Genomic DNA, 8471 nt, shown 5'->3' with positions numbered 1-8471 from the left:
CATTCAGGCAGTTCCGCAGAATTCCATGTGTCAGACATAATTAATACAATTGGGGAAATACTGAGTAAGCGTTTTCGGCCCACACTTTTGTTTGAACACAGTGCATTATACCCACTCGATTTTAGTTTAATTCCCGTGCTGTTTTACATTTCTGTAAACTCTTTGAGGGAGTTCTGGGCGCCCACTGTCTAGCTCAGAGTTCCAGGCTAAGGTAGGCACTAATGAATGCTGAATGAATTGGGTAGCCAGTTAATTGCTTTTTCCCCCCTAAAAAAAAGTCTAAATTACTTGAATAAACGTACTTGTGGATTTTTAAATAATACATTTAATGGAAGATCTGTGTCTCCAAAACGTGTGTCCTTCTAGCGATTGAGGGTGTGGGGTGGGGTGAGGGGTGACTAACCAGTCCCCCTGAGATGGGCCCAACCTTAGCAATATTATCCATCTACCTGGGATTCCCCTACACCTGAACAGCTCTTTGGGTCCGCGAGAGAACCAGCGGGGTGGGGCACCCAATGCCAGGAGTGCGCGCGGAGAGCCACGCTGAAGTTCAGAGGACAGTATTTACCAGCAAACAAAGGGCGGCGCGGTTTGGGGTCCTAGGACCAGCTGCCGCCGTCTCGAGAAAACGCAAGGGCCGCGGTGACAAGTGGACATTCCGCACGCGACCAGACGGACACTCGATGGGCACCTCCCCGCGGCCCCGCCCGCAGGCTCCAGCTGCCCAGCTCGCAGCCGCCCACTGGCTCCGGAGGCTGCTTCACCACGTGTCCCGCCGGCTTCTACCCCAAGAACTTTCCGTCCCTCTTGGGGTTGGGGACCGGCAGTGTGGAGGGGCGGGCAGGTGGGGGTCTCCAGGGAGCACTGTCACCGGACTTGGCGAGCTACCCTTCCCAAATGAAAGGTGGCCCGCTCCCAAGTCCATCCCATATCCTTAGAGAAGCTCTGGGAGCGAGGGCCAGGCGGCAGCGCGGAGCCTGGTTGAGCGAGATGAACAAAGGGAGCTAGCGAGCCGGGGAGGATGCTGCGCTCCCCTGCGCCCCACCCAGCCGGCTGCCAGGCGCTGCCAGGCGCGCAGGTAGCCCGGCCTTCGGCGCTGGCGGGGGGAGGTGTTGGAGAGGGTACACAAAGACTCATTTCCGCCGGGGCAGGCGCCGGGACTCACTCCCGGCCGCCCACAGCTTGTGCGCATTCCTGCATCCCTGCCGCCGCCTGGGACCCGAGTGCCTCGGGGGTGTCCAGGCGCGGTGCCAGGCGGGTACTGTGCAGGTAACCTTCGGAAGAACTAGGCCTGGATGGAGGCGGCGGCCGGGGAGAAACACGCCTTTTTAGGCAGCCTTGCTGCCCCGCACCGCCCCACGCAGCCCAAGTCTGCAATCACTCTCCGCGAGAAGCAGAAATCCGCGCGCAGCCAGGGAGCGCCCCGCCTGCGCTCGCCGGCGGGCCGAGCTGCCGGGCCGGGGGCGCGGGGAGGGGGCAGCCCAACTTCCCAGTGCCCGGCTCCCGCCAGCTAGGTGAGCCTGGAGCGGGAAGGATGAAAGGGATGGCGGAGAGGGAGGGGGCTCTGGGGCGAGCGGAGGGGGCGAGCGGAGCTCGGGGGCGGGGCGCGGCGCAGCCTCGGTGCGGAGGCCGGGAACCGCCGCCTCTCCCCGGGGCTCGGGGCCGCGGTTCCTCTGGCCGCGGGAGCCGCCGCCGCGCTGCCCAAAACAATGAGGCGTGCGGCGCGGGGCTGAGCGTAGCCTCCCGCCGACTTTGAGGCCGAGCCACCCGCTGTGCCCCGCCGCCCGCGCTTGCAGCTGCCGCCGGCGCGGAGCAGCGCTGGCCCCGGAGAGGTGATCCCGCAGGCCGCCTGGGACGGGAGCGCGGGGCAGCTCCGAGACCCCACGGGGGCAGCTCCGAGACCCCACGGTGGCAGGAGGAGGACTCGAGCCTGCGGCAGGACGACTCCCACCGCGCATTCGCCTTCTGCAGCCCCCAAGTTCCGCGGCGTGAGTCGTGGACCCCGACCAGGGTCCCAGCTCTAGCGGGCGTCAGTGTGAGTGTGGGAGCGCGTGGCGCGCGCACCCGAGCGGCTGCCGGGGAATAAAATGTGACACGCACGCCTCGGACTCCAGTGCCGCGCTGACAGGGGGAGCGCCGAGCACCACGGTGTCGTGCGCTTCGAGGCGCGGCGTGGGGAGAAGGCTGGTAAGGGAGGGCACTGGGTAAGGGTGGGCGACGCCTTCCTTGGTGGCGCTGCAGCCTCCGCGCTGCTGTGCGCGGAGTTACACTCTGTGTTTAGGAGCCAGACCCGTGTGTGGGGAATGTTGGAGGTGGTTTGGGGAAAAGCAGGAAATTCTGGAGAAGCGAACGGGAGGACGGCTTGCGCTTTGGGGACGGGCGGATACAGTTGTGCCCCTGTGGCTCAGTAACGGTGATCTTTTATTTTGGCTCTTTTGGCTCTGGAAGGGAGTGAAGATTTTTGTCTTTCTTCAGCTAACCCCCGTACAAAACTGCACTTCTTAAAGGTTAAAGTGTGTTCTGTTCATTTCTGGTTCTCTGTGGCTATAATGTTTGGGGTAGTAGGGATCTTTAGAATCCTAAATACCCGAGTGTTAATTCTTATGTAGTTGGCAGGCGGCAAACTCCGCTTTTGGGTTTACTTTCCGCGGTGTACGGAGTGGATATTTGATGCATTCTTTTGAGTAGGGAGTGTGACGTCCATCTCATTCGGATTTGCCGGTTCTGTGTTGGGGGACTGAGTGAAGTTAAACTCAATGGCTCCCGCAAGTGCTGCCTTCCAAAGAGCTGAATAGCAGTGTTTGGAGAAGCTGTGCTTTCCAGGAATTTAAATGAGACTTTTTGTGATTGCCTTCCAGGTCTCTCCTCCTAGTACCATATTTGTTTTGTCAGGCTGAACTTTCAAAGCTGTTTTGTAATCTGAGAAGCACTTTTTGGGGGAAAGTAATGCTTGGCTGGATTTTTGTGAACTTATTTTTGTTGGACATGCGAAAAATTTGGCGAGAGGCAAACCATATTTGGTTGAAATCATTGTCTTTTGCACCACTGCCGTTGTGACCATAAAGGGGCATGCTGGCCCTCCTCGCCGCGGATTGCCTGCTTAGGTGAGGGGGGTCTTTGGTGGGCTGGAAGCACATTTTGAATTTAGAGAACTTTCCGCACACTTGAAAAACCCCATGCTGGTTACTTTGATGCTTCCCTTTTTTGAAATTCTGATCAACATTTTTTGCCAACTTGAAATATAATTTATGACCAAGGAAGAATTCCAATAAAGTGAAGTGCTATATATATATGATGTGTATGTATATACGTACACATATTATGTATATATGTATGTGTGTGTGTGTGTGTGTGTGTGTGTATATATATATGCGCTGCAAATTTAGGGTTAAAACTTTTTTTAAAAGGAAAACTGATGTGTGGCCTTGAACCTGTTTTTACCCACTCCCCTTCCCCCATTATTTTTCTGGAACTGGCAACCAAAATTTTTATAGCACTTGAGGAATTTTGTACTAATGCATTAAAAGAAACTGTTGGCAAAGGTGAATGGATATTGTGCTCAAAACTGATGAAACTCTAAAATAATAGGTGAAGTGCCTTGAATTTTACTGCAAAGTTAAAAAGGCACTCTATCCAATTTTTGCTGCAATAGATACAAATGGTAGCATCTTACATTTTTGCTTGGTGCTGTGAAAGCTTCTGGAGTTTTGAGTTAAATCTCTTGTAGAGATTGTGATAGGAGTCACTGCTTTATATGGAGTACTGAGCTCCACAGTTTAGAGAGGCTTTGGATGGATACTCCTGGAAAGAGTGAGGTCAGAGCAAGGACCAACATTTGGTGAGTTTGCTATGTGGAGCACACGATCTAGGAAGCAAGGATACAAAATTCAGGATTTTTAGACTAGAGGATTCAAAGTTGAGACAATTTAACATTTGAAAACATGTGAATGATTTATTATGCAGAAGAGGGCAATTATCTGTGTTGAGTTTCTGATGAGGATAATTAAGAGGGAAAAGGTTTACTCTGTGGGGTGAAGACATAAGTTGAGTCTAGGGAGTTGTGGCCAATCCAGCCAGCAAAGATTAGTTAAATAGTGAAGGGACTGCTGAAAAAATTCCTGTACGTGCTTGTTTCTGGAGGTTCCACCCCCCCCCCCCCCCGCCCCCCACCCCCGAGTTTCTCCTCTTTCTGAGATGATTTCAGTGTGTGAGGCTCTGGTCTATTGCTTATACTGATACTGCCTGAAATTTTACCCTCCAGGTTTAGAATTTATCCAAGCATTTCTCAAGTGATTACATCTTTTCTGAAATGACAAACTCATTTCTAGGCTTCTGCCACTCCTGCTTAGGTAAATAAATGATAGGTTCCTTTCCAAAAACTTGGAGATATTTGTCCTCTGGGAAGCTCTTAATTAGTTTGCAGATTGCTACCTCATTGGTGAGACTTTGAATAAAAATATCTTATGCGTGATAATAAGGACAGTGTTAATGCATTTGCTCTTTAAATGTATTGTGTTATTCCTGATTGATTGAGTTTTTTCTTTTCCTGGATTTTCTGTAATGCGATCTTAAAATTTAATTGCTTAAATTAAATTAAGTACTTAATTCAGCATGCATAAATGTCTAAGGGAATCAGATAGTACCCTCATGGCAGGTGTATGTTAAGCTTTGATTTTCTAAGCATTGAAATCTGAAATCTCATCCCTTAAAAAAAAAGGGATGAAATTCCCAAATGACTATAAAAGTAACAATTGCATATAATTATATACTAATTTTGGAAAGTGGAAGGGAAACACAGGTGCATATTTGCACAGAAATTTTCAATGTTCTTATACCAGTTGTTGATATCAATGCCAAAGACTGAATGGGCTGTAGATGACCAGCCACTGTTAGTGGATTACCACATTTTCAGTTTAATATACCTACCATTTTTCCGAAAGTTCTCCTTCCAACTTTTGAGAAATTTCTTTCTAAATGTTATTAAGTACACAATGCGAAGATATCAGTGTTAAAGAAACACGGATTTATTATGCCCCTTCCAAAATTTGAAATTTACCCTTGCTTGGTCCCAGCCACCTCCCACCCCTCCCATTGAATTGATAGGGGAACAGTTGCAATTCAAAATACTTGGCATCTACCTAGTCCACAGGTGAAATACATTTAAAGGGGATGAAGTGTGACCTGGGCAGTCCTAAGGCTTTGCAGGAGTTGGTGATCTGGTCCAGCTCCAGCATTGGTCCTAGCCCTGGTGAAAGCAGGGTCCCAGCAGTTGTGACTATTATCTTCACTTTGCCACCTGCAGGTTCCTGATTATCCCACAGTACCCAGGGCCTACTGGTTGGTTGGGAGAATTGTTCCGTGCATGGAAATGACATCAGAGGCATGCTGCCCACTGTGGAGGACTTCTATCTGGACAGAACTGTTCTGTGCCATCCTGGCTTCTGCTGCCCTCTGTGGTCTTGTCTAGGGAAGAAGTCCAAATTGAAGGCATGCAGTGGCTTTACAAAGCTAGAAGCATGTGAAGGCTAGGTTTGTAGTTTTGCACTGGACTTTCTTAGAGAGCAAAGGAAAGCTATTGGCCAGTGCTCCTGCAGCGACCAGCACTGGAGAAAGACAGCCTTATCAGAGCTCAGTTTCCAAGGCTGAAAAAGGAAGGCTTACATTAAATCCTTTCCCACATGTCTTCTGGTGTGAGATTCCACAAAATTGATAATTGTAAGTTGTGGCATACTTAAAAGCTAATTCCTGTGCAGCCCCAGGAGATGGTAGTAATTCAAAGAATAATAATAGTAACTAATTTGCACTTATGATGTACTACATCCTGCCATTTGCTTTGCACAGATTATCAAAGTGTACTTTAGCCACAATCCTGGGAGGTATCATTGTGCCCATTTTACAGGCGAGAAGACTGAACCTCAGGAAGGTAAAGTGCCTTGGCAGAACTGGGATTTGAACCTGTGTCTGGGTGTCCAAAACCCATGCTATTAGACTGAGATCCACTCAACAGAGGAAAACAAGAATGACAACTCCTGTAATTGTGTGGGGCCAGAAACCAACTAAGACTATAAGTTTTCATGTCCTCAAATCAGGCTGAGCCTGCTGGATGGGGAAGATTGTATATGATAGAAGAGGATGTCAGGGAGCCCATGTATACAGAAAGCATGTGTTCGTCAGAACCTGGAAGCAGAAAAAGTTTTAAGCTGCAACTTAAAAATGGGCTATGAAATGTGGAATATCCAGGCAGTCATTATTAGAATGAAATTTGGGCTGATACGAAGCATGTCATATCAAGTGAAATTTCCAAGGAAAAATTTAGGCTAAGATTCAAGAAAATGATCCATCTGCTTTGAGTTACTGGGTTGGTAAGGAGAGCAAGTTCAAAAAGTAGTCTTCTGGGACATTTAGAAATACATTGGCTAAAGCATTAGAGAATACACTGTAAAGAAAAATTCTGCAATATCTTGATTATAAGTCTTTGTTTTCAGAAGTTTATAATTCACACATTAAGTTCTACTCTGGGCTGCTTCTACTGTTTGAGCCCGAGAGAAAAATGCTTTATTAAATTTAAAACAATTGGTTTTCCATGTTCAAATTATACAAATTTTTCAAGTAGAGGTTCTTGCATGTTGGTAATTGTGGTTTCTAAAATGACTTAGCTTTAAATTAAATATGGGAAAGGGTAAGTCTCTTAGATAATCCAATAGCTTTCATTATTCAGAAGTAAAATGTAAAAGTAGCTTCTTTGAAAGTGTAATGATGACTTTTCTGAAATGTAAGTATATTGCTATGTGCCAAAAACCCGTAATTGTGCCACTGGCCTCAAATGGGTAGAAAAAAGTACAGCTAATATGGGATTTGTTTTCTAAATGATAGAGCTAACCCAGTTACAAAATGGAACTGTACATATAGGATTAAATGAATGGATTTGTTTGTACTGTTAGAAGAGGGATCTTGCTATGTAAATTATATTTTAAAATTAGGGAAACTATACCCCATTAGAAATCCCTGTATGGGCCTGGTGCAGTGCCTATAATCCCAACATTTTGGGAGGCTGATGCAGGCGATTGCTTGAGCCCAGGAGTTTAAGACTAGCCTGGGCAACATAGCAAGACCCCCATGACTACAAAAAATTTTTCAAAAATTAGCTAGGTGTGAGGGCGTGCACCTGTAGTCCCAGCTACTCAGGAGGCTGAGTTGGGAGAATCACCTGAGCCCTGGAATTTGAGGCTGCAGTGAGCCATGATCACTCTGTTGCACTCCAGCCTGGGTGACAGAGTGAGACCCTATCTCAGAAAATAAAGAAATAAATAAAATAAATTTTCATATGAAAAAGAGGAATGTCTTTCAAAAGAACACATGTGCACACATACACACACAGACACATTCACACACTTTCAAGTAAGTACCAGAGGAATAAATTCCTGCATTATGTGTTGTTACATCAGCAATCAGGAGTGAGAACTTGAATTGGGATACTTCAGCATTAATTGTTGGGATTCATGGCTGTTGCCTAACAAAATCAGGACAAGAGCCTAGCCCTTCCAACTGAAGGAAGAACATTCTTTTTCCTATGTGGCTTATCTCTGGGAAAATTTTATCTTCCAAATTACATGGCTTGTGAGAAGCCAACAAAAATGTTTAAGGTTTAAACTTTCTCTTAGTTTATTATAAATAGGATACATATGGAAAACATACTTATGTGTGTACATATATGTGAATGTGAATGTTTGTGTAAATGTTCTTTATGACGACAGCAGGCATCATGCTCAACATGCAAGAACCTCTACTCCCTTGGTCCCTTTGGTGATATGCAGAATGCATTTGACTGTTGAGACTAACTTTTGAGATTGGCTTCTCAGGCAGGTCCTTTGGGGAACCTGGCCCCAGGCTGATGACTGGAATCCTACATATTGGTTAGCTGTTCTCTGTGATGACAGAGATGAACCACTTGAGATGTTTTAGGTCAGCCAGAAGTTCAGCAAATACTATAGGTGATTCAGTCTTTTTTCTGGAGAGCAGGTGACTATTTGGAATTGCCCTGAATTATAGTGTCTTTTAATTACTATAGACATAGGCAAAATAATTAAGAACATAAGCCTAAGAGTTATTTTAAAAGAAAACTATATGCTCTAATTTCTAAGGTAAATTTTAGATAATTTATGAATAAATGGGAAACAGACAAGTGTTATATGGTTCTCTTTTAAAAGTATGTCAATATATGTATAGATATGTATATAATTGGTCTATAATTTTATATACATTATATACATTAGATATGTATATAATTGGTCTATAATAGTATATGATTGGTCTATATGTATATATAATAATATGTAATTGGCCTATATGTATAAAAATAATAGTATATAATTGGTCTATATAATTGTCTATAAGTATAATAGTATATAATTGGTCTATATGTATAATATAGTATATATTATAGTTTATAGATTATTATCTATATATAGATT

General features: G+C 45.8%; 1 protein-coding gene across 9 annotated transcripts in view; it reads left to right on the top strand.

The window, feature by feature from the left end:
• Window positions 1-809: 809 nt before the first annotated feature.
• ST6GAL2 (ST6 beta-galactoside alpha-2,6-sialyltransferase 2) overlaps window positions 810-8471 on the top strand; it is an 85681-nt gene continuing 78019 nt past the window's right edge. For 2 of the 9 annotated variants that reach the window (XM_031008301.3, XM_055378936.2), the window contains exon 1: window positions 1131-1514. The gene's annotated coding sequence lies outside the window, so the exon portion shown is untranslated. The other 7 variants (XM_019021574.4, XM_055378940.2, XM_055378944.2 and 4 more) reach the window with 6 other exon arrangements.

This window comes from Gorilla gorilla, chromosome 12 (genome assembly GCF_029281585.2).
Source record: "Gorilla gorilla gorilla isolate KB3781 chromosome 12, NHGRI_mGorGor1-v2.1_pri, whole genome shotgun sequence".
Taxonomy (NCBI): domain Eukaryota; kingdom Metazoa; phylum Chordata; class Mammalia; order Primates; family Hominidae; genus Gorilla; species Gorilla gorilla.
Note: the sequence above shows the minus strand (reverse complement) of the source record. Positions and strands in the feature narration are given on the sequence as shown.